The 26711-nt window shown below is 46.6% G+C and overlaps 2 protein-coding genes across 4 annotated transcripts in view; one reads left to right on the plus strand and one right to left on the minus strand.

Moving 5' to 3' along the window:
- PPP2R2C (protein phosphatase 2 regulatory subunit Bgamma) overlaps positions 1-26711 on the minus strand; it is an 873451-nt gene that overhangs the window by 464345 nt on the left and 382395 nt on the right. The window lies entirely within an intron of this gene.
- KIAA0232 (KIAA0232 ortholog) overlaps positions 6443-26711 on the plus strand; it is a 94354-nt gene continuing 74085 nt past the window's right edge. For 2 of the 3 annotated variants that reach the window (XM_050792070.1, XM_050792071.1), the window contains exon 1: positions 6443-6654. The gene's annotated coding sequence lies outside the window, so the exon portion shown is untranslated. The remainder of the gene's footprint in view (positions 6655-26711) is intronic. The other variant, XM_050792072.1, reaches the window with a different exon arrangement.

A 26711-nucleotide genomic window follows, 5' to 3' on the forward strand; every position in this document is an offset into this window, starting at 1 on the left:
CCTGGGTCTGCCCCCTCGCTGTACATTGGCTACCCACCACTCTTATAGAGAATCCCCTCTGGGACCTCAGTACTCCACAGGGAGCCCACCAGTCCCCAAACTCTAACCGTCTCAATCCAATCCATCTAAAGCTCCCCCATCCTGAATGTCATATTTTGGGGGACCTTCCATTTCTGAATTTGGTGTCCAAGGATGAATGAAATTCCTACCCAAGGCTAGGGACCTTGAGGGGGCTGCTGTGTTCAGAGATCCCAAATCCTGGTGGTGGCGAAGCTGCCTCTCATCAGGAGAGGTGGGGCAGGTGGACATTCTGGCCACCAAGGTCTCCCAGTCTGAACTGAAGGGGCCTCAGGGATCTGCCACCCAGTCCAACTTTTCCATGCGGGAAATGGAGACTCTGAGAAGCAATTCGCCTGCCTTGGACCTGGTGCTTGCTATAGGCAGGCTCCACGCCAGGAGCTTTCCCTGAGGGGTCTTCTCCCAGTCATTTCTTCCTGGAAGGTGCCAGCTTCCTGCCATGGCCATCAGACTATGAAATCATTATGGCATGTCAACATAAATATAATACCCATTTTAATAGCTATCATTTATATCTGTTTCCCCTATAAACCCTGTGGCATCATCAGCTGTTACTAGCAATCCTGTGTTTTAGGAACGACCCAAATAGGGCTGTAAATCTTCAGCACTGTCTGATCTTTATTTATTCATTCAATGTATATGAATTTTGAGCGCCTGCTGTGTGTGAGGTCCTGTTCTAGGAGCTGAGGAGGCAGCAGCGAACAAAGTAGACGCAGCCCTACCTGTCTTCCTGGAACTTACAGTTAGAGGGTGTGCAAAGCCATAGGTAAATACATAGATGACACAGCATGTGACTTACAGTTAGAGGGTGTGCAAAGCCATAGGTAAATACATATATGACACAGCATGTGTTGATTAGTGCTAAGAAGAAAAAAATCAGGTGGGCATAGTGGTGCATGCCAGCAATTCCAGCACCTTGGGAGGCCAAAGTGAGAACACTGCTTGAGGCCAGGAGTTCAAGACCAGCCTGGGCAACAGAGGGAGAGCACACTCCTGGTGCCTCTGAACCCCTACCCTCTTCTCTAAAAGAATTTTTAAAAATTAGCTGGGTGTGGTGGCACACTTACAGTCCCAGCCACTCTGGAGGCTGAGGCAGGAAGATTACTCGAACCCAGGACTACAAGGCTTCAGTGAGCTATGATTGTACCACTGCACTCCAATGTGGTGCAGAGTGAGACCCTGTCAAAGAAAAAGAGACAGAGAGAGAGAGAGCATAAGAAAAAAAGCAAGAAGGAAGGAAGGAAGGAAGGGAGGGAGGGAGGGAGGGAGGGAGGAAAGGAATGAGTCAGGTGACACAGAGGGGTAGGTGTTATACTATTTTATTACCACAAAAGATTTTTAAGTATAGTGGGTTGAATGTTGGCCGCCAAAACATACGTCCATATATTGATTAAAAAAAATCATTCCTGGCTGGGTGCAGTGGCTCACACCTATAAATAAATAATCATTTCCAATTCCTTCGCATGCTAATTGTCCAGACGCAGGGTACTTCTGGGCAAAGCAGAGGAAGCCTCGTGAACGGTTTGTGTGGTTATAATGATGACAGTAAGTCGGAAGCCAGGAGGGAGGTCGGGTCGGGGTCTGGCCTTCAGGCTCCGTGGAGAGAAGTCTTCTTTGCTTGGGTAAATCCCAAAAGGGACAGGGATTCACCAAACATAGGAAGGGGCTTCGTATACTTGCAGATGGATCAAAAGATGAGTGTTCACTACAAGAGGGTGCTCCCACTGTGTGCATTTTAGAGAGATGCGAGCCAGCTCGGAGAGAGGAAGTGACTTGTTCAAGGTTTCACTGTGCCACATGGCCGTGCAGGACTCAAACCCAGGTCTGTTTGAGCTCAGTATGACTGTAAGGTCATTTCTGAGACAAATTCACCACGTCAGTGCACTAGGGCTCTAGCTCAGGCAGCCAGGCAGAGGCTGAGGCTGTAAATACAGCGATGAGGGAAGGGGCACCTGGGTGGGAAGGCAGTGAGTCAGCCATGAACATACTGGGGCCTGGGAAGGGTCCCACCAGCAAGGCGGACAAGCCCAAGAGGCAGTTCTGGGCCTTGGAGAAAGGCCGGGGTAGGGGAGAGATATTAGGTGTCCCTTCCATCTTCATGTTACTTAACGGCTACTGGAGTGGAGGAGACTGCCCTAGTGGCATGCAGAGCGATCAGAAAGGAGGGAATGGGAGGGACAGAGGAAGAGAAGGACCTGGAGATGGGCAGTCAGAGCTAAGTAGTGGGGGCTACTTAGCCTCAAGGAGGGATGGTCACGGATGCTGGCATTTACTGAGTGTTTGCTGTGCGCCGGGTACCCTCTGTGTGGATTCAGTTACCGCTTCACCACAACCCTCTGAGGCAGATACTGTTATTATGATGCCCACTTCACAGATGAGGAAACTGAGAGGCTAAATAATTTGCCCATGTCAGTGAGCTGATCAGCCAGTGTGCCTCAACACCGGGCTCCCCTACTTCTGGGATAGAAGGTTGCTGATGACACTGTTGATTTTCCATGGAGTGGGTGGAAGGATAGAAGTGAGGAACAAATTTGGAAGCAGCAGACAACCACACCTCTGATCTGGTTTGGCCCTGCAGGGACAGGCAAGCGGAACAGGCGTTATTCCTCTGTCATTTCCTGCACTAGGAAGCCAAAGCCCTCAGAAGGTCAGGGGCTTGCTCAACGTCACACCATGAGGCTATGCCAGAGGCTTGAACTCAACTCTTTAGGCCTGGAATGATGTTACTACCCCTAAGAGGAATGGAAAGCCACTGAGAGGAGAGGCTGCCAGGATGCAGGTGCAGGCCTGGGGTGGTCAAGAGAGAAGGCCATGACGTGGGCCACCTCGACGGACAGCATCTAAGCTGAGATGCCCAGTTAGTATCCCAAGTGAGGGTCTCGGTCCCACAGGGAGGCTGTGGAGAGATTATCTGGTCGTGGTTTTATCTTGGCCTCATTCATTTAAAAGTCGTCTCATGATGGAGTTTAATGATACTGTGTGGCCCAGCAGCAAGCACAGGGCTAAAATGAAATCCTGGTGCTGCCTTTTAGTAGCAGTGTGGCCCGGGCAAGCCATCTAAAATCTCCAGAGAAGCCTTGGCTTCTGTGGCTGCAAAATGGGGATTATCTCTTCCCTGCCTGGTATTGTGGGAGTTCAGGACAATGTGAGCAAAGCACTTGGCATGCACCTGGGGGTCAGTAAACAGGAGCTGGCATTGTTCGTGTCAGGTGACAGGTGAGGGTTTGTACATCTTTTATCAAAGTGTAGCTTCATTGAAATTTTGTTTCTAAATCTCTCTCACACACACAGGCACAGAACAAAGGAGATATCTGAAATCTTCCTGCCCCAGTCCCTTGTGGTGTAGATGGGGAAACTGAGGCCCAGAGACGGAGATTATGTACCCAAGATCACAGAGTCAAAGAGGCCTGGCCCGTGCCTGCCGTCAGTCCGTGTGCCACACGACATCACAAAGCGTCCTGAACCCAGCCTCATCCCTGCTGTTCACTAAGCATGCACATTACACAATCACTGCCCCAGTTGCCAGAATCCTCGCTGGCATCGAACATCCAAGTCAGAGGGCACTCAGAGTCGCCAGCTTTCTCCAGCATTGCCTCACCTGGCTGTAGGGGCTAAAAAGCTGTGGCAGGTGCTCCTGAGACTGGAGAAATGAAATGAATGATCTCAGACATACACAGGAGACAATGGTTTCTTCTTAGAAAATGCTGAAGGGGGAGTCTACCGCCTCCACACCAACCGCGCCTTAACGAAGGAGTCCTCTGGCCTCATTTGCATACCCAAGGGATCTTAGCCCACAAGAGGGAGAAAGCTAGTGCTCTCCTGTGTGTAAGTTGGCTGATCTCTACCCGGGAGCTTTAAGGAAGGTCGTGGGCAGTGTGGCACACTAGGGGGGCCGGGGCTCATGCGGAACAGGCCTGTTCCTGATTGCTGAAGGGAAGGTGGGATTGTTTTCTCCCTGATGTCCACTCTGACCATATCACAGATGACAGTTCAGTCCTACACCTACAAACTGGCAGGCCCCGTGCTGGGCTCTGGGCATATGAAAATAAGCACCACAGGCAAGATGCCTGCTCTTGTAAGATACAGGTCTTGAGTGAGGAGGCTGAGATGAATGAGGACACATACAAACGAGATAATCTCAGATACTGATAAGAGCTGTGAATAAAGAAACAAAACAGAGCAGCGACATCATGACGAGGAAGGTTGGCTACTCCAAATTGGGCATCTAGATGTCTCTGGGCAGGTGACATTGTATCTGGGCCCTTAACATGAAGGAACCAGCTACGCGCTCTGGGGAGGGAGTTCCTCAAAGAAATCAGCAGATGCAGAGGCCCTAAGGCTGGAGTCAGCTGAGACTCCTAGGATTTTTATCAAAATAATTTGGAGGACAGGGGGCTATTTTGTTAAGAAAACAAAGTAAACCAGACACTTTCTTTCCCTAATGTCATCTTTCCCCACCAGCTCCAAATCCTATTAATACAAGATAATTCCTACTTAAACCCCTCTTCTTCCAAGAAGCCTTTAGGTTCTACTAGTTCATGGTAGAACTAGTATAAAAACTGGTCTGTGCCAAAATAAAACAAAGGTCAATAAAATGTATGTGTGTGTGTGTCACTATACAGGTGCCAACTGTGTTTCCTTTCTTCAGAGACTGAGATACACTGTTACTACTTTTCAAAAAATTTTGCTGTTAATACTCTTTTGTAAAATACGATGTAGATGACACGTCACCAATGTAGCAAAAATCAAAAGTTGACCATCCTTTGCAAATCCCCCATACTTTGGTCTGTGAAATCCTGGAGCCTGGGGGCATGTGTGAACTAGGCTCTGAAGCTCTGCTACTCTTCCCTCCTTTACTCCCAAGTGGCCCTGGATTTCCCATACCCTTTCCATTCTATTCCCTGTTTTTAGAGTTTGAGTTCCAGGCGGGCACTGCGACTGTGCGTTCCTGGCACTAAGCCAGGTCCACAGCAAGCACTCAGAAGACATTGACTGAACGCATGATTTATGATGATGTACATTCACCTGAGAGAATGCTCAGAGAATCCAATTAGGAGCAAACTGGTGAAGGGAGACCATAGGGTAAAGGAAATGAAACCCCATATGTCAGAGCCAGGAGCCTGGGTTCACATTCTGTCTCCTGCAAGAGGTGGTTTAGCAGGGTCAGAAGGCCCTGTCCACTCAGCAGCAGTCAGGCTTGGGTGAAATCACTTTCTTTGAGCCTCAGCTTCCTCACCAGTTAAATGGGGATGACAAAGCTTTGTCCCACGATTTTTGTAAAGAACAAAAACATATATTTGCAGAAAAACACTCTGTAGATAGTATGTAAGCGACAGTTCCTCGGTTTGTCCTTCCATGGATGCATGGAGCATCCAGCCAACTCAGTAGATGACCTCCTTCCAGTGTTTCAGCATCTGCTTCTCCCACAAGCCCGTGAGCTGGTGCAGGAAATTCTCCTACAGGTTCTGAACAGAAAAGCATAGTGCCTGGCACCTAGTGGGTGCTCCATAAATGGGCTCATAAATGAGCCCAGGTAAGTCACTCCTCCCACTGGACCTGTTTCCTCTAAGTAATCTCCCTTCCGTTTCCAGGTCCATGATACTTATCTGCTTTTTTAGAACAGGCCTAGGAGTCACATTTAGGGAAGGTAGGTGGGTGTGAAAACACTTTGATTAAAAGGTTAATGCACATTTTTGGTTTCCACTTTCGAATCTTCCAGAATTTATTTTTGCTTACTTAATAAAAAAAAGAGCCATGTCACATTTCTTTAGCTTGTGTTCTGGGTTCCTTAACAACAACAACAAAAAAACTAAAGTCTTTATTTTAAACCGCCTACTCCAGCCATCCCAGGACACGGCGAGGAGGGGGCGCGGACAGGTGGCGCGCGTGCCCGGGAAGGCGGGGGCTGCACCGGGCCGCGGGCGGGGCCGTGCACTCCGAGCCCCACTTCCCCAGCGCGGCCCGGGGGCGGGGCGCGGCGGCGGAGTTCGGGGGCTTCTGCCGAGGGCAGTCCCACGTGCCCCTCTGCGGGAGGCGTCTCCTCTCCGACGCCCCGCACACGGGTGGGCTCCCGCTTCCTGCCTGCCCCCTCTACTGCCTGCCCTCTCTACTGCCTGCCCTCTCACCTCCCAGCGGCTTCCGCCGCCCCCGCCAGGCTGTACGGCGCGTCCCAGGCCCTAGACCCCCACCCACCAGGCACCAGCCCCAGCGTGTCCCCCGGAGTCTTCAGCCCGCGATCCACCGCCCGCGCGCGCCCGCGGCCCAGCCGGAGGGAGGGGCAGGGGAGGGGCCCGGCCGGCGCTGATGTAATCCCGGCACCCGGGCGGAAGGATATGGAGCGCGCCCCTGGTTGGCGGGGCGCTGAGGCCAGTTGCCGGGTAACGGAGCGGAGCGGCTCCCGGCGCGCCTCCTCCCGCCCTCCGCCGAGTGGCGCTGGGGCCGCCGCCGCCGCCGCCGCCGCCGCTTTACGTAAGGCGCAGGCCAGGGCCGCCCTGCGCTCGGCAGCCGCCCGCAGCCCCTCGGATCCAGAGGAGAGGCGCCCCCGCCGGCCGCCGCGCCGCCCGGCAGCCTCGGCAGGTACCGCGGGCAGGAGGCGGGGAGGGAGGGCGCGGGGCAGCCCCTCGGCCGGGTGGGCGCGGACCCAGGCAGGCCGGACGCTCGCCGCCGTGGGGCTCCGGGGCCAGCCCGAGGGAGGCCGGGCCGCCGCCGAAGGCTTCGGGGCCAGCCCGAGGGAGACCGGGCCGCCACCGGGGGCTCCGGACCAGCCTAAGGGAGGCCGGGCCGCAGCCGATGGCTTCGGGACCAGCCTGAGGGAGACCGAGCCGCCGCCGGGGGCTCCGGGGGCAGCCTAAGGGAGGTCGGGCCGCCGCTGATGGCTCCGGGGCCAGCCTAAGGGAGACCGGGCCGCTGCTGATGGCTCCGGGGTCAGCCGAGGGAGGCCTGACCGGCTCCGACCCTGGTGGTTCCCAGGCGTGCGGATGAGCTGTGGGCCCTGGGACCCCCGCCTCGACCCCAGGACGCCGGGACCCCGGCTTGCAGCTCGTGCGCCCGGGTGGGCAGCGGACGATGAGTCCGCACAATGGGTTGCCGTCGGCTGCCTCCTGCCTGGGGCAGGTGTCGCCGCGCCGGGGCGGCTCTTTTGAGGGAAACGAGGCGGGGGTGCTTAGACTTGAGGATAGGACGCGGAGCCCCGAAAGCGGGCGCGGGAGGAAGGCTTCGGCCGGCGGGAGGCGTCCGGCGTCCCCGGCAGCGGGGTCAGGCCGGCAGGCTGGGCCGCTCGCTCGCGTCCCCTCCGTTCCCCTCCCCTCCAGCATTGTCCTTTTGGGGCCCCGGGAAGGGAAAACCGCGGGGCGGGGGAGGAGAGCAGCAGGCGGGCGGGGCCGGGAGGCCGGCTGAGCGACTGGCGCGTCGGCCTATGGCGCGGGGCGCGGCGCGGGGGGCGGGCCTGGCGGGCGGGGCCGGTGCGGCGCAAGGTTTGGCGAAGGTTACAGCTGAAGCTAGGAGTGACAGGCCCACAGTCACCCGTGCGCCGCCGGGCAGACCCCGGCGCAAGGAGCGCCCCGAGTTGCTGCGGAGCCTGATCTGCCTCCTTTCCAACAATACGTGTCTCCAGCCGGCATTTCTAGAGCTCTGCTTCTTCCCGCTGGAGAAACCAGTGTGTGTCGTGTTGGAATGCTTCGTGTTGCCCTAGAATTCAGCTTGCATCTTGTGGTGCGCAGATGACAGGACCTGCCGAACTCTTGGTACAGACCCCTAAATCATGGCAGAACTGTCTTGATTTCTTTTTTGCCACCTTTCTGTTTTTGTCTTCTATAGGCAAGCCATGAAGACTTAACGCAGTTAAAAACGGGAGGGAGATTCAGCAGAGAGGAGGCATGCGAGATTCTTTGGAAAAAAATACATAAATGTGATTCTTGCTAATAATTACCTGGGTTGGATACTTTGACTTACTGCTCAAGTTCCTAAGAAGGGATTTTACATTTCCGGGTCTTGTTTTAAAAACTGTTAGAAAGCTTGTGAGGGAGTAGGGACAAGTAGTTTTGATAACAGGCGATGCTGTGGATAAAACTGTACAGCAAAATGCCCAAGCTAGATTCTTCATGTGCAAAAGAAGACCCGTTCCAGAACACTTTGACCATTTCATGGACTTAGAATTTAAAGGCGGGGGAGGGGAGGGGGGAAATCTGTCACTGCATCCTCAAGGTCAGGTATTCTTCCATCAGTTATTTCGGATTGAACCATTCTTAAATAGGTCTCAGAATCTCCATGTCGCTTCCTTATGACGGAGCCTGTTTCCTAAATTGTGCCTTTGCATACCTATAGAAGCTCCTTTCAATTAATACATCTTATAACTCAGATTCAGTTGCTGTACTTGCCAGATAATGCATTTTTAATCAAAAAGTAGTTTACGGCTTCCATTTTGGGTATAATGGTTTTTATGTAAGCCCGTTACATCAGTGATATGCCAGTTTTGAAACATTGAGGGGAGGGGAGAATATTACTTAGGTCCATGGGAAGTAGAATTCAAAGTGCAGGTGCTTTTTTGTTTGCTTTAAAGAAAAAGTATAGTTCTTTAACGACATTAACGTAAGTCAAATCTAACTGTTTTAAGGATAATTAGCTCGTTTTACAAGTTGCAAACATTTAAGAAGATTAGATGATTTTTTCTTTTTAGACAGAGTCTCGTTCTGTCGCCCAGGCTGGAGTGCAGTGGCACGATCTCGGTTCACTGCAACCTCTGCTCCCGGGTACAAGCGAGTCTCCTGCCTCAGCCTCCCGAGTCGCTGGGACTACAGGTGCGTGCCACCACACCCGGCTCATTTTTTGTATTCTTAGTAGAGACGGAGTTTCACCGTGTTAACCAGGATAGTCTCGATCTCCTGACCTCGTGATCCGCCTGCCTCAGCCTCCCAAAGTGCTGGGATTACAGGCGTGAGCCACTGCGCCCAGCCGATTAGATGAATTTTTAACACTTCCAGTGATAATATAGGGTAATATAGCTAGCCTACTCTGTGCTTTATTGTATGGTAGCACTCTTCAAAAGAAATTAGATTGTTCTTGTTCTTTATTTTTCATTGTGTGGAAAAGTACTGAGCCTGGGCTTTGTCCTTGTTTTTGTAGCATTTGACTTGGCAGTTAATGGCTTGTGAGCTAGTTTCCTCATCTGTAAAATGGGAAGATTGATGACACCTGTTTCACAGAATAGTTGGGATGATCACGGGAGGGAAGACGTGAAATTTTGTCAACACTCCAACCCTTTTAAAATACTCGACTAGTGTAATTGTTAAAACCTCAGATTGCTTGCTTGGCTTGAAGCTTTTAACTTTGTTTTCAGGCTCCTCCCCACCCCTTCCTATCCATGCTTTGCCTGACTGCCAGAGTCATCTTTCCTGAGCTCAGATCTTGTCAGCCTCTGGCTCAGCAAGCTTCTAAGACTGCCTGTGGTTTGGACCTTAGAATTCAGAGATACCAGCCTCACAATGCAGGCTGCTCGCAGTCTGGCCCCCAGTCATCTCTGTACTTTATCTTGTCCTCTTTGTCCCCTTTCCACACTGTCCAGTGTGAAACCAAGACTGCTCTTGGTTCTCTGAACATGCCAAGCTATTTCAGACCTTCTTTGCTTATATTCTTTTCTCTTATTGGAATGTCCTGTCTCACTCCCACTCAATCTTAAAGAGTATGTTAATAGAGTATATTTATTTTTATTTTTTCTGACCCTGGCTTAAGTCTCCACATGCAGTTTTTTGTTTGTTTTTTTTGAGGCAGGATCTTGCTCTGTCACCCAGGCTTGGAGTGCAGTGGTGTGATCACGGCTCACTGTAGCCTCAACCTCCCAGGCTCAAGTGATCCTCACACCTCAGCCTCCTGAGCAGCTGGGACCATGGGCATGTACCACCATGCTCAGCTAATTAAAACAATTTTTATTTATAGAAATGGGGGTCTCCCTGTGTTGCCCAGGCTGATCTTGAACTCCTGGGCTCAAACAATCCTCCCATCTCAACCTCTCAAAGTGCTGGGATTACAAGCATGAGCCACCGCACAAGACCCAGATGAAGTATTTTTAATAAACATTAGTGCCAACAACAACATTAGAAAATGTAGTTTTACTATGTTGAATGTAGTTACTATTTAGAATATTTCTTTACAGTATTTTTGGCCTTTCACATAATCACATAATAAGTGGTATTTTATACAAAGTAAAAACTGTCATCTTTCCCATCTGTATCTAAACTTGTAGGGTCTAATGACATAGATTCAGCGCCTGCATTGTCATCGGCCCGTTTTTTGGGTAGAGGGAACCAGAGCACAAGGTTCAAAATATTCCTTATATTGGCCGGGCACAGTGGCTCACGCCTGTAATTCCAGCACTTTGGGAGGCCGAGGTGGGCAGATCATGAGGTCAAGAGATTGAGACCATCCTGGCCAATATGGTGAAACCCCATCTCTACTAAAAATACAAAAATTATCTGGGTGTGGTGGAGCACGCTTATAGTCCCAGCTACTTGGGAGGCTGAGGCAGGAGAATCTCTTGAACCCGGGAAGTAGAGGTTGCAGTGAGCCAAGATGGTGCTACTGGACTGCAGCCTGGTGACAGAGCAAGACTCTCTCTCAAAAAAAAAAAAAGTTCCTTATATTTGAAGTATAATTTAATTCCCAAGAGATTACATGTTTTTTCTTAAAAAAAAATTTTTTTTTGGAGATTTATTGTATGCATCAAAAGCAATTGTGTTTGAGAGGGCTTCTTAAAAGAATATTAGAACTGGATTTGAAAGACTCAGGTTTGTTCTTGGCCGTGGACACGTTTGTTAAATCTCTCTTGGAAGTCAGTCTTCATTTGTGAACTGAGAACAGTTACTCCTTTTGCTCTGTAGTACATTTAAAGTGGCTATGCTTTGTGTACTGCACATCCTTACACAGATATAAGGTAACAAGGTATTTTGCTTTATAGCATTTTTGTCCTGCTTGTTACCCAGCCTGGAAATCTTCAGAGGTTTCCTTTCTTGACCAGATTTTTACCAGGTTTGCTTCCACGAGTCTTTTCCATCAGTCTTTCTCTTGACTCTTTCCTTTCCTGTTTCCTCTGCCCCTACCCTCCCTGAAGCTCTTACTCCTTTTGAAGATAGCTACTGTAGTCCTCCAACTGGCCTCTCTTTTTTCTGGTCTCTCCTCCTCTGTTCTGTTGCCAGAATTATTTAATATGCAAATCAAATCATATCATGGCTCCTCTCCCAAGTATACCCCAGAGGTTCTCAACATTTTCCCCTGTTCCATCACACCTGAGGGATATGGCAGTTTTGTTGGTAAGGTTATGTATGGGCTTTCTCCTCCAAAGATTTTTACCTTGGAAGTGCTACCACCCTCCTCCCCTGGTTGAGAATTAATGTTAAAGAGTTAGGAAATACTCTAAGATCTTTGCTGTCTGGCCTCATTCTTACTTTGAGCTTAATCTTTTATTGGATCTCTTCTTTTTCGTTTTTGTTTTTTTGAGACAGGGTCTTGCTCTGTCACTCATGCTGGAGTGCAGTGGTGCCCTCTTGGCTCACTGCAACTTCTACCTCCCTTCCTCCTCCTGCCTTGGCCTCCTTAGTAGCTGGGACTACAGGCATGTAACACCATGCCTGGCTAATGTTTGTATTTTTTGTAGAGATGGGGTTTTGCTCTGTTGCCCAGACTGGCCTCGAACTCCTGGCCTCAAGCAATCTGCCCACCTTGACCTCCCAACGTACCGGGATTATAGGCGTGAACCACCACGCCCAGCCTGCATCTCTTCTTGTCACCTTATATTTCAACACAAGACCTCTGGCCACTTCCATTATTGGCAGACTACTCTGAAATATCCTTTCCACCTTTCTCTCTCTTTCTGAATCTTGGAGTCTTGGCTTAAATGCTGCTAACTCTACTTCTGTAATCTGATTTTCAGAATTAACTCATTATTTTTCTCTCACACAGTGCTAGCCTGATACCTCTACTTATCTATTTTTTCCTTATGACACTCTTGTTTATATACATGAAGGTTTTTCTTGGTTTATAAGCTCCTTGAGAGATATAGAGGAAAATCTTAATCATTGCTGATTTCCTCTAGTGTGCAACATAGTCTTTTACATAGTACTCATTTGTTAAATGTTTGACTGAATTAACTCAGAATTTACAGTCTCTGATTTCAGGAGGAGAAGGATAGAGTTGGAATGACTTTGTATGAGAACTTCGTGAATCCACGTGACATACTCAGAACAGGGCCCAGCATATAGTAAGTGCTCAGTAAGTGGCAGCTTTTAGCTATTAATATGAACAGGTGGAGAGAACACTAGTGGTTGGATACATTGGTTGATTGTATATGCTAGTTTATTATGACAGTGTCCACATACTTATTTCTGGTGTGTGTGTAAATAAAAAAAAAGTCTCATTTTCTTTCTTTCTTTTTTTAATTTTTATTTTGAGACAGAATATCGTTCTGTCGCCCAGGCTGGAGTGCAGTGGCGCAATCTTGGCTCACTGCAAGCTCCGCCTCCCGGGTTCATGCCATTCTCCTGCCTCAGCCTCCCGAGTAGCTGGGAGTACAGGCACTTGCCACCGCGCCCAGCTAATTTTTTGTATTTTTAGTAGAGAAAGGGTTTTACCATGTTAGCCTGGATGGTTTCGATCTCCTGACCTCGTGATCCACCCACCTTGGCCTCCCAAAGAGCTGAGATTACAGGCCTTAGTCACCGCACCCGGCCTTTGTTTTTTTTTTTTTTTTTTTTTTTTTTCCCTTTTGAGACCAAGTCTTGCTCTGTCGCCCAGGCTGGAATGCAGTGGCGTGATCTTGGCTCACTGCAACTTCTGCCTCGTGGGTTCAAGTGACTCTCCTGCCTCAGACTGCCCAGTAGCTGGGATTACAAGCGCATGCCACCATACCCAGCTAATTTTTGTATTTTTTAGTAGAGATGGGTTTCACCTTGTTGGCCAGGCTGGTCTTGAACTCCTGACCTCATGATCTGCCCATCTTGGCCTCCCAAAGTGCTGGGATTACAGGTGTTGAGCCACCACGCCTGGCCAGTCATCTCATTTTCAACTTGTACCTATGTTCTTTCATTAATTTTGTGAGTAAGTTGGAGAGGGCTTTTGCATAAACAGATTCATGATGGTGGTCCTAAATTATTCTGAAGACAGGCAAACCTGTCTATAGATGAGCAGGTTTTTTGCATATGGCTTAAGAAAGTCTGGAGAATTGGCCAGGCATGCTGGCTCGCCTGTAATTGCAGCACTTTGGGAAAGCAAGGTGGGAGGATTGCTTGAGCCTAGGAGTTTGAGATGTGCCTGGGCAACATGGTAAAACCCTGTTTCTACAAAAAAATTTTAAAAATTAGCCAGGTGTGGTGGCACATGTCTGTAGTCCCAGCTACTTAGGAGGCTGAGGCAGGAGGATCACTTGAGCCCAGGAGATCAGGGCTTCGGTGAGCCATGATTGCACCACTGGACTCCAGCCTGGGTGACTGAGCGAGACCCTGTCTTAAAAAAAAAAAAAAAAAAAAAAAAAAAAAAAAAAAAGTGGAAAATAGAAATTGTCAAATTTTACAGTATACAGTATGTTATTTTCAGGAAAGTTAATGTTTTCACTTTAATCTTACATCTGGTTCTATACATTAAGCAGTAGGAACCTCCTGTTTGGCGTTTGGAATGACTGTTGAAATTCTGTTTCTGACATCTTCCCCAAGTGCCTCCATGTTGCTAGGCTTTCTACATATCTGTCTCTTCCTCACCGTTGCCCCTGGTTGAATAGGGAGAAGATAAGGAAAACCAGCTATAATTATTTCAAAATTGTTTGCCCAGTTTGGAGATTTTTTGAAGCCCTTCCTTTTTTTAATTTTTTTTTTAATTAAAAAAGGTTTTTTTTGTTTTGTTTTGTTTTTTTTGAGACAGAGTCTGACTCTGTCACCCAGGCTGGAGTGCAGTGGTGCGATCACAGCTCACTACAGCCAGGACCTCCTGGGCTCAAGTGGTCCTCTGGCCTCAGCTGGGACTGCACGCTCATGCCACCACTCCTGGCTAATTTTTCTTCTTTTGTAGAGACAGGGTATTGCCATGTTGCCCAGGCTGATCTCAAACTCGTGGCCTCAAGCAATCCTCCTGCCTTGGCCTCTCAAAGTGCTGGGACTGTGGGTATGAGCCACCATGTCCAGGCAAGCCCTTGATTTTCTTAGATGTCTGATTAATATGTTGCTCCTTGCTAGCATTTTCCCTGAATATTTTAATGGAGAGAAAGTTGAAATAGAGTAGACACGTTTTTAATTCTTTCTTTGGTTGTTTTCCTTGCCACTGCTTTCTTTGGTTACCATCATAGATAATTGAGTCCTGATTGTATTTTTCTTAATCTTTTGCCAGTACCATCTGAAGGAGTTTCTTTTTTTATATACTTTTTTTTTTTTTTTTTTTTTTTTTTTGAGGCAGTCTTGCTCTGTCGCCCAGGCTGGAGGCACAATCTTGGCTGACTCTAACCTCCACCTCCCGGGTTCAAGCGATTCTCCTGCCTCAGCCTCCTGAGTACCTGGGACTACAGGCGTGTGCCACCATGCCCGGATAATCTTTTGTATTTTTAGTAGAGATGGGTTTTTGCCATGTTGCCCAGGCTGGTCTCAAACTCCTGAGCTCAGGCAGTCTGCCCGCCTTGGCCTCCCAAAGTGTTGGATTACAGGCGTAAGCCACCGTGCCTGGCCTGTTTTTATATACTTTAAAGTTTAAATTAGTTTAAATTAAATTTGTTAAAGTATATTTTGTATGATTTGCCAAAACATTGGAATATAAAGAGCTGTTATAAAGCCCTTTTTTTTTTTTTTTTTTTCCCAAGACAGGGTCTCATTCTGTCACCCAGACCAGAGTGCAGTGGCACATTTATGGCTCACTGTAGCCTTGGCCTCCCAGGCTCAATTGATCCTCCCACCTCAGCTTCCCGAGTAACTGAGACTACAGTTGTGCGCCACCACACCCAGCTAATTTTTAAATTTTTTGTAGAGATGAGGTTTTAACACGTTACCCAGGCTGTTCTGGAACTCCTGAACTCAAGCAATGCTCCTGCCTCCACCTCCCAAAATGCTGAGATTACAGGCGTAAACCACTATGCCTGGACTCAAGTCAATTTTTTAACATGAACATTAAGTCTCTTTCTTCATCTCCCTTCCCATCCTGTACTCATCTTCCCTTGAAGACCACAGATAAATTGTAAAAAATGGAATCATGGTAAAGAGTGTTTTTATGTCATTATTTAAACAAACACTGACCTTTGCATCTTGGAATGCTTTCCGTATCAGACATACAGATTGATATGGGTTGGCTGTGTCCCCACCCAAATCTCATCTTGAATTCCCACATGTTGTGGGAGGGACCCGGTGGGAAGTGATTGAATCATGGGGGCAGGTCTTTCCCATGCTGTTCTCATGATAATGAATAAGTCTCATGAGATTTGATGGTTTTAAAAAGGGGAGTTTCCCTGCATAAACTCTCCTCTTTTGACTGTCACCATCCATGTAAGATGTGACTTTGCTCCTCTTTGCCTTCCGCCATGATTGTGAGGCCTCCCTAGCCATGTGGAACTGTAAGTCAATTAATCCTCTTTCCTTTCTAAATTACCCAGTCTTGGGTATGTCTTTATCAGCGGTATGAAAACAGACTAATACCCAGATCTACTTCAGGTACAGATTTGCTTTACCACGTTTTTTTTTTAATGTGCCTAGTATTACCTTGTGTGAAGGTGCCTGAATTTATTTAATTAGTTGATATGAAAAGTTTCCAGGTTTTTGTTATTTGTAACACAGTGCTACACTAAACATTTTTGTACATATGTCATAGTGAACTTTCATGAGTAACCACCTTACCCTCAGCAGCCTTAAAGAAAATTGACCAACAAGTTTCTGACTGCTCTGAATAATCATTTGTCATGTTAAAAATTTTCTTGGTAGCTATATTAGTTTTACTACTTTCATTAAGGCTGGATCTTTTGTTCTCTGAAGTAGTCCTGTGATATAATTTCATACAAATAAGGAAGCCCAGATTTTTTATGTTGCACATAGAATATTAGGTTCATAAAGTTTATAAAGGCACAGGGTTGGCTTTATGAGCCTGTAATTGTATCATACAGGGCCCTTGCTTGGTTCAATGATCTGCTGTTGTAGTTGTAGTTTGATATTCTTTGTTTTTTTTTTTTTTTTTTTTTTGAGACGGAGTCTCGCTCTGTCACCCAGGCTGTACTGCAGTGGCACAATCTCGGCTCACAGCAAGCTCCACCTCCTGGGTTCACGCCATTCTCCCGCCTCAGCCTCCCGAGTAGCTGGGACCACAGGTGCCCGCCACCACACCAGGCTAATGTTTTTGCATTTTTAGTAGAGATGGCGTTTCACTGTGTTAGCCAGAATGGTTTCCATCTCCTGACCTTGTGATCCACCTGCCTCAGCCTCCCAAAGTGCTGGGATTACAGGTGTGAGCCACCACGCCCGGCTGTTCTTAGTTATTGTTGAACTCAGAACCCACATTATTGTTCTGCATTGGGTCCCACAAATTTTGTAGCCAGTCCTATAAAGACTTCATAAAAACTCGTAGTAAGAACCCCTCATCCTCTCACCTCCTACCCCTATTCCCTGTGAGTGACTACCATTAACATTACCTAATGTTAACTAATTAACTAATTACCGTTAGTTAATCCACTTGGGGACTTTTTAGAATATGTGTATAAACAACATTGCATATTATACTTGAGCCATTAAAAAAAAGAAAAAACTATTTATTTGAAATTCACACAGAGTCTGTGTATTTTCCTGAAACACTCCATAATGGATCAAGAATACTACAGACTTTCAGAAAATAGAGACTCTAAAAAACTTAGCCTTAAGAAGTTGGTACTGAACTGTAGTTTTAGATTTTGGTTTGTTTTTGAAAAAGTATGCTTAACTTGAAGCTTTAGTGAAACAGCCTAAGTTTCAGTGTTAAGATAGCTATCTCTGAGATTTCACCTTCTAAAATGAAGTAAAACCTTAAGCTCATCATAGGTGAGTCAGGAATGAAAATAAAGTTTGTTCATCAATCAGGTTCAATTGAATAAGGGATTTGCCAGGATTATTTGGTGCTGTCTTAAAAAGTGGTTAGAATTCTTGCTGAAGTAAAAGGGCTAAGGATTCTTAGAAGTAGCTGCAGAAAATGGATAAGAGGAGAGTGAGCTAACACTGGCTAACAGTTCTATCTGTTAGGGCATGGTGTTAAGGACCTTAGATAAACCATTTCATTTAAGCCTCCTAACAACTCTGAGGGAGATGGAATGATTGTCATTTTACAAATGAGGAATCTACAACTCAGGGAGATCCCAAAAAACTTCCCTGTGGTCACAGGTAACATATGGCAGAGCAGGAGCCCAGACTTCCGTCCTTCCAACTTAAAGTTCATGTTCTTTCCACTGCCCTACTCTACCTAGAGATTTATTCATTCACAAAATATTGGTTGACTGCCTACAGTGGGCTAGGTACAAATGCCAGGATGAATTAGACATCCAGGAGGTTTACTGGGGAATAAGGGTAAGGTGAGAAGAAGCAGGAGTAGTATGTAGTAAAAGCCTTTTGACTTCCACTCGGTCTGATTCCTGTGAAAGGAGAGAGGAGAAGAATAGTGGGTAGGAACAGCCTCAGATCACTGTACAGTTCTGAGAAAGTCTTGACCAAGCTGATAGGGAATTCTCATGCGGAAGCCGTGCATCCTTCTCCAGGCAGAAAGGCCTGAGTCTGTTATCCCTTTTGGATTAAACCATTAGTTGGGGGCAGCCTGATGGAAGCATGGCTTGGTGTCAGTGCTGTTGCGACTCTGAACATGTAGCAACTTGAGGCTGTCAGCTTGGTTTCCTGTAGCAGCTTCTCTTGAAGGGCGATCTGAGCAGGGCACCTTCACAGTAGCTGCACACGGTCCTGTCCTGGTGTGTTTGGGTAGAAAGACTGATAGTACAAATAAGCAAGTAGATGCATATATGAAGTGAAAAATTAGTGCCAAGGGGAAAAACAGAGCAGAAGATGGGGTGTTGCGTTGTATGTGGTGGACAAGGAAAGCCTCTGTTGACTCTTGAGTGGAGACCTGAAGAGTAAGAAAGAAAGATGTGGAGACACCTGAGGAGCAGAGCATTTCAAGGGGTAAGGGAGAGCAGTGAAAGACCTTGGTTCTGCCTCCATGATGAAGGTCCACCTAAGAGGGTTTGCTGGTGGCTGAGATGTGGGATGTGAGAGGAGGAGCCATCGTAGTGTGGAGTTGCCCTTTACTGACATGAGGAAGGTCATGGCAAGGGTAATGGTGGTGAGAAATCCGGGTTGTGTTGTTTGGCTTTAGACAAGTTATAAGTTTGAGATGCCAGTTAGATACCTCCTTGTCTAGTAGCTTAGTAGCATTAGAATTCTGGAATTAAGGAGAAAGAAGCAGGGTAGAGGGAAAGGGTGGAGCAGTGTCTGCATAGGTGGCATTTATAATCATGGGACTAGAAGAGGTAAGCCAGGATTGTGCTGTTAAATAAGGCAGACACAAGCCACATGTGGCTTTTGAACTTTGCATGTGGCTAATCTGAATTGAGATGTGCTGTGTCAAATACACACCAGATGCCGAAGACATTGTGAGAAATTACAATGTAAAATATATCATTAATAATCTTTTACCTTCATTATATTTGGAGTGATATTATTTTGGAAATATTGGGTTAAATCAAACATATTATTGAAGTTAATTTCACCTGTTTCTTTTTTAATATTGCTACTAGAAAATATATTTATTTATTTTTGAGCTAAGGCATCACTCTGTCACCTAGGCTGGAGTTTGGTGGTACATTCACAGCTTCTTGCAGCCTTGGTCTCCCAGGCTCAAGTAGTCCTCTCACTTCAGCCTCCTGAGTAGCTGGGACTATAGGCATGTGCCGCTGCATCCAGCTAATTTACTTTTCTGTTGAGACTGGGTCTCACTATGTTGCCCAGGCTGAGCTTGAACTCTGGTCTCATGCAATCTGCCTGCCTTGGCCTCCCCAAGTGCTGGGATTACAGGAATGAACCACTGCACTTGGCCTAGAAAATTTTAATTACATACATGACTGGCATTATTTTGCTGTTGGAGGCACTGGTGGAGGAAGTGAATGGAAATAGAGAAGTCCAAGGACAGAGCGTGGAAAGCTGGGAGGAGGAGGAGCAGCCAGCAGAGGAGCCAGAGAGGGTGTGGACTGGGTGAGGAGAGGATGATGAGAGGTGTGGTTTGTGTGTAAGTGAGCTGCACTAAAAGTTCTTTAGAACTTGAGTAAAAGGAAGGAAAGTATCAGAAACTAGGTCTACTTAATATGTAGTATGTGGAATTGGTTATTCATAGAAGTGAACGAGTCCTGGAGATGGTCTGTAGGATCAGGATAGGGTTGGGATCCTTCCCTATATTGTGTTTTGTTTTGTTTTGTTTGTTGGTTGGTTTTTTAGAGACAGAGTCTTACTCTGTCATCCAGGTTGGAGTGCAGTGGCACAACCTCAGCTCACTGCAGCCTCTGCCTCCCGGGTTCAAGTGATTCTTATGTCTCAGCCTCCCGAGTCACTGGGACTACAGGCGTGTGCCACCACCCCTGGCTAATTTTTGTATTTTTAATAGAGACAGCATTTTGCCATGTTGGTCAGGCTGGCCTCAAACTCCTGACCTCAGGTAATCTGCCTGCCTTGGCCTCCCAAAGTGCTGGGATTGCAGGCGTGAACCACTGCACCTGACCATATTTTTCTTTTTTAAGTGATTTTCATGCCACTTGTTTAAAGAAAGCTCTAACGTAGCCTAACTGAGGAATCAATCATGATAGTAGAAAAGAAAGCACACATTTATAAGATTTGACACAGTTAGTGCAAGAAGGTGACTCTTACAGCCCTTAAAACTTTGGTCACAGGGTTTTCTTTCATCTTGTAATCTTCACTGAGTAATAACTACCATGAGAATATCTTACCTTCCTTTTGCCATTTCTGAGCTCATAGGGTTTCTTTGAGAATGTTCAAGTAGGCTCCTTGAGTGGACTTAGCTACCATGATAGGAGGGCTTTGTTTCCATTCTTGGTTTTCTGGTTTATATGTTGGTCACGTGGTTACGTTAGTCAGCATCCTTTGGCATTGCCTTCTGTCCTGATCATCTCATAGAGTACAGGAACAGACTTAGGGACATTTACTGACAGCGGTCAGTTGGAGAGCCTTCCTCATGCAGCACGGCGGCTTCTTTTTAATATGTTGGTCGCTATATCCGTGTAGTGTCAGGCAGATTTTTTTTTCTTTAGACATTATACTTTTTTCCTCTGTATTTTATTATTTCATTTCCCAAAAAACACACTTGCACATTTAAGAGCAGTGTTTTAACAGTTTTCTCCCAAGCCATGAGATAGAAACTGTCGTGGAAACTGAAGCTCCTCTGAGTGGAACTTGCATGGGCCTTTCCAGGGTGGGCAAAAGATGACGTTGGAAAGGATCAGGTAGCACCTGCGTTTTGCCGTTGGCTAAAGTGGGGTCAGAGCTGGTTGCCATTTTCTCTCTGTCTTGAGGTTCAGGCCTGTCATCTTCTTAAAATGCCTCCAGGCCTGTTGGGACAGTGAATAGTAATGGCCAAACTAAAAACTTTAAGGGTATTATAGGCTAAATGCAGGGAAAAAGGCTTTGCTTTAACCCTCAGCAAATGTATAAAGAGGGCCGGGTGTGGTGGCTCACATCCGTAATCCCAGCACTTTGGGAGGCCAAGATGGGAGGATTGCTTGAGTCCAGGAGTTCGGGACTGGCCTGGGCAACATAGCAAGATCCCATTTCTTAAAAAAAAACAAAAAATAAAAGCTTAGCTGGGTGTAGTGGTGTATGCCTATAGTCCCAGCTACCTGGGGGGCTGAGGTGGGAGAATTGCTTCAGCCCAGGAATTCTAGGCTACAGTGAGCCATGATTGCACTACTGTGCTCCAGCTAGCCTGGGTGACAGAGCCAGACTGTGCCTCTCAAAAAAAAAAAAAAAAGAAAAGAAAAGAAATTGTGTGAAGGAAAGGCTACAAGTTAGACGAGGAGTGAATAGTATGATGGAAAGGGCACCAGCTTTGGAGATAGGGCACATACCTGGTGGCCCTGGTTTTGACTCTCCACGGGACCCTGAATACCTGTCTAAATTTCTTAATCCATGAAATGGAAGGTTTGGCTTAGTTCATGCTTTTTTATGTGAAAGCAGCATTTGATGCTGAGTAGGTGCTCAGATGTTGATTAAATGAACAAGGAATAAAATAATTATAGAGAGCCTAGGCACTTCAGGCATGAGCCAGGGATCAAGGTGATGGGGAGATGGGTATTGGCCACCCCTGCTCCTCACCTGTCCCACGTTCACCTGTGTAGCGTAGCATTGGCATCTACTACTTTAAGACATGTTTGAACAACACTAGATTAGATGATCTCTTTCTAAGCTTAAATATGTCATGCTTTTGATGCTGACACCAACCCTTCTCTTTCTTCTCACTTACGTGCTTTATTTTTGAGACAGGGTCTCGCTGTCGCACAGGCTGGAGTGTGGGGGCATGATCATCGCTCACTGCACCCTTGACCTCCAGGGCTCAAACGAGCCTCGCACCTCAACCTTCTGAGTCTCTTGGACTACAAGCATGTGACATTATGCCAGATTATTTATTTATTTTTTTGTAGAGATGAAGTCTCCCTGTGTTGTCCAGGTTGGTCTCAAACTCCTGGGCTCAAGCCATCCTCCTGCCTCAGCCTCCCAAAATGCTGGGAGAGCCACGATGCCCAGCTTCTGTGTCCTATTTACTAAGATAAAAGTTGCACGAGAATAAATGCAGTTTCTTCAGGTGTAGGGGAGGAAGTCAGAGGTGCTGTGTTTGTTTCCTAGGGATGCTATGACGAAGTACCACAAACTTTGATGGATGGCTTGTAACAACAGAAGTGTATCTTCTCACAGTTCTGGAGGCCAGAAGTCCAAAATCCAAGTGTTGGCAGGGCTGATTCCTTCCGGAGGTTCTGAGAGAGAACTTGGTCTATGCCCCTCTCTTAGCGTCTGGTGGTTATTGGCAATACTTGGCATTTCTTGGTTTGCATTGGTACATTACTGCAGTCCCCGCATTTGTCTTCATGTGGGATTCTCCCCTGTGTGTCTCTGTGTGAATTTTCCTCTTCTTATAAGGACATCAGATCAATGAATTTGAGTCTCATCCAATTTAGGTGGCTCATAATCCAGTATGACCTCATTTTAACTTCATTACATTTTCGCAGACACTATTTTCAAATAAGGTAATGTTCACAGGTGATGGAGTAAGGACTTGAACATATCCTTTTTGGAGGAAACAGTTCAGTCCACAGCAGGTGTTAAAGTTGGGGGTAAACAATGTCTTAAAAATTGTGACTCATGGCCGGGCACAGTAGCTCACGCCTGTAATCCCAGCACTTTGGGAGGCTGAGGCGGGCGGATCACAAGGTCAGGAGATCGAGACCATCCTGGCTAACATGGTGAAACTCCGTCTCTACTAAAAATACAAAAAAAAAATTAGCCGAGCATGGTGGCGGCCGCCTGTAGTCCCAGCTACTCGGGAGACTGAGGCAGGAGAATGGCGTGAACCCAGGAGGCGGAGCTTGCAGTGAGCCAAGAGATCGCGCCACTGCACTCCAGCCTGGGCAGCAGAGCGAGACTCCGTCTCAAAAAAAAAAAAAAAAAAAAATTGTGACTCATTTCCTCAAATTCATCTCTTTTCATTAGAGCCAGGTCTGTCAGAGGAATTGGGATGAAACAAACCAAAAATTCATGTCTACTAGGAAGTATCGATTTGGCCTCAAGTTAAAATGGTGGATGGCATCACCTTAGACTATATAACTATTAGAAAGACTCTTATAGAGACTAAGAATTCTGTTTTTTACACATCGGGTTTTTGCTTTGAGATTAGTTGTTTCTTTTTTGTTTGTTTGTTTTTTGAGACGGAGCCTCGCTCTGTTGCCAGGCTGGAGTGAAGTGGTGTGATCTCGACTCACTGCAACCTCTGCCTCCCAGGTTCATGCCGTTCTCCTGCCTCAGCCTCCCGAGTAGCTGGGACTACAGGTGCCTGTCACCACACCTGGCTAATTTTTGTATTTTTAGTAGAGACGGGGTTTCACCATGTTGGCCAGGATAGTCTCCTTCTCCTGACCTCATGATCCCCCCGCCTCGGCCTCCCAAAGTACTTGGATTACAGGCGTGAGCCACTCCGCCTGGCTGGCTTTTGTTTTGCATATGCTCTGTTTTCTTTTTCTTTCTTTTTTTTTTTTTTTGAGATGGAGTCTCACTCTGTTGCCCCGGCTAGAGTGCAATGGCATGATCTCGGCTCACTGCAACCTCCATCTCCCGAGTTCAAGTGATTCTCCTGCCTCAGCCTCCTGAGTAGCTGGCATTACAGGTGCCCGCCACCATATTCTGCTAATTTTTGTATTTTTAGTACAGATGGAATTTCACCATGTTTGCCAGGCTGGTCTCGAACTCCTGACCTCAGATGATCCGCCGGCCTTGGCTTCCTAAAGTGCTGAACCATCGTGCCTGGACTTACATATGCTCTATTTTCTTGATGTGTTCTGATTTTATTATATTTGAAAATTTGGGGCCGGGTGTGGTGGTTCATGCCTGTAATCCCAGCACTTTGGGAGGCCAAGGTGGGCGGATCACCTGAGGTCAGGAGTTCAAGACCAGCCTGACCAACATGGAGAAACCCCATCTCTACTAAAAATACAAAATTAGCTGGGCGTGGTGGCGCACACCTGTAATCCCAGCTACTCAGGAGGCTGAGGCAGGAGAATTGCTTGAACCCGGGAGGCGGAGGTTGCAGTGAGCCAAGATAGCACCACTGCACTCCAGCCTGGGCGACAGAGGGAGACTACATCTCAAAAAAAAAAAAAAAGAGAAAATTTGGAGGAAAAGACCTTGCTCATTATATTTGTTTGAATTCTGTAAATGAAGTAAGCAGAATGGCAGAAATGTCATTTGGTAACATTTTATATAGTTTTGGGTCACACAGAAGAAGAAGATGGCTCCTGGGCTCATCACTGTGAAAGGTTATGTGAGGGGGGTGATACCAAGAGCCCCGTTAGGAAGGGCAGGCAGGTTCTTAAGGGTTTGTTCAGTTCAGCAGTGCTTTTCCAACAGCTTATTAACATGGAGTGTAGTGGGAATACAAATATAAATATAGACAGAGTTCTTGATAATTTGGTCATAGGATAATTTGTAATTTTCTTAGTTTGTGGAAAATTAAGTTCAGCAGCTGGGTATTGAACCAGGATGTGGAATTGTCACCATTTCTCCAAATCTTGACGTGTTAGACCTGTTGTGTCCAGTAGAACTTTGTTTGATAATGGAAATGTTCACTGTCTTTTCTCTTCAGTATGCACTGGCTACATGGGGTCATTAACACTTGAAATGTGGCTTGTGCCATTAAAGAACTGAATTTTCAATTTTATTTAATTTTAATTATTTTAAATGTAAATAGTCACTAGTGGCTACCATATTCATTGGACAGTGCAGTTCTAGAGATTCAGTTCACTTTTGTTCAATTCACCTTTGTTCAAAGAATAAGTGGATAGTGGTTGTAAGAGACTGAAAAGATGCTACTAGGCCAGGCGTGGTGGCTCATGCTTGTAATTCTGGCCCTTTGGGAGGCTGAGGTAGGAGGATTGCTTGAGCCCAGGAGTTCGTGACCAGCCTGAGCAACATAGTGCAACCCTGTCTCTACCAAAGAAAAAAGCTGGACTTGATGGCCACACACTTGTTGTCGTAGCTACTCTGGAGGCTGAGGTGGGAGGATTGCTTGAGCCCAGGAGTTCCAAGCTGCAGTGAGCTATGATCACTCCACTGTACTCCAGACTGGGTGACAGGACAAAAGGGAAAAAAAAGAGAAAGGTGCTATTAAGTGACTTACAGTGCTTAGGACTTTAATTAGCATATCCATGTTTTTAAATGTAGAACATAGGGTTTTCATAAAGTAGAAATGTGGATTCTGGTTTATTTGCAGTACAAAGAAAAATACAGGGCCTTCGAGGATGGTCATTTTGTGCATGTGCTGAAATCACATTCTTTTAGCTTTGGAAGTTATTTGTAAACATGCCACCATTACCTTCCAGATTAAGTTTGTGTCCCTCACTGTGTATTGCACATAGTAAATACCCGCTAAATGCTGGTGGTTTCTGCTGTTTATATGCAGTAAAGGGGCCCTTGATCCTGAGAGGGCTGTTAGTTCCTTCATGAGTGTCACAAGTTGGGTTCTCTGGGAAGGCGGGAACTTTGGGAAGCAGATGCAGACAGTTTAGCATGCAGAATGTTGATTAGGGCTTGTCTGTAGGGTCCAGACTCAGGGAATGGAGAAGTTGAGCTACCTTGCATGCCCAATTATAGCATGGCCTTGGCCAACCCCGTTAGAATAGCCCTTTGGAGCTGTCCTGGGTTGGGCTGGATAGCCAGGCCTGTACACTCTCCCTGTCAGTCAGGGTGACTTGCCTGGAAGAGGGCAAGATGTCGGGTGAGGCAGTTCTCTGTAGCCACAGCAGTACTTGAAGGGGCTGACGGAGCAGTCTGGGTCCTTCAGTTGAGGGTCTGGGTTGTACATCACAGCGTGCCACAGTTGGACAATATTTTTCTTAGAAATTTTTTTGATTGATTTCATTTGACTCATTGGTTGACCTTCTGGAGAAATATGGGGTAAGTCTCTTCCTCTTTCTCTGTGACTCTTCTTGACTCCCCCACCCCACCTCCCTACTTACTACATAACTGTGTGTGTGTCTCTTATGTATGAACAGAGTTACAGTGCACAATTAGCCTTTTCTTCTGGTGGAAGCTGACTCCAACCAGAATGCTTCATCTTTACCTCTTCCCCAAGGACGTAAAAACAGAAAGGGGATTTTGCTATAACATAGAATACAGAGTGGTGATTCAGGTGTAGAGCAAGGTGTGGTATGTTGATGATGTAAGGAGCACAGAAGAATGAAATTAATTGGTATGAAGTTCTCTCAAGGAAGGAAAGAATGACAGAAGGTGGAAAGAAGAGTAATAGTCAAATATGAGTGCGTATAGCTGGGAACAGTGGCTCATGCTTATAATCCCAGCACTTTAGGTGGCTGAGATGGAAGGATCACTTGAGGTCAAGAGTTCAAGACCAGCCTAGGCAACATACTGGGCATACTTGAGCAACATACTCCATCTCGACCAAAAAAAAAAAAAAAAAAAAATTTAGCCAGGTTTGGTGGGTGCACGCCTGTAGTCCCAGCTACTGTGGTGGGTGAGATGGGAGGATCACTTAAACCCAGGAGTTCTAGGCTGTAGTAAGCTATGATTGTACCACTGCACGCCCAGCCTGGATAACAGAAGAATACCTTATCTCTTGAAAAAAATAAAAATGAGTGCATATATATATATGTGGACTTTCTCATATAAATTGAAGCCCAGATCCCTTAAGTTCAAATGGAAATATGCCATGAGTACTTGGAAATATAGACTGAGAAGACAAGGTAAGAGAAAGATTTGTAGGGGGTGACTTTATACATTACACAAATCTTTGACGTTATCAAACATGAATGTCAAACATTGAAACATGAATGTTCAAGGGCCTGCAACACGGCTCTCAAGTTATATAGTTACTGGTAGTTAGGTAATAGTTGG

Source organism: Macaca thibetana, chromosome 5 (genome assembly GCF_024542745.1).
Source record: "Macaca thibetana thibetana isolate TM-01 chromosome 5, ASM2454274v1, whole genome shotgun sequence".
NCBI lineage: Eukaryota > Metazoa > Chordata > Mammalia > Primates > Cercopithecidae > Macaca > Macaca thibetana.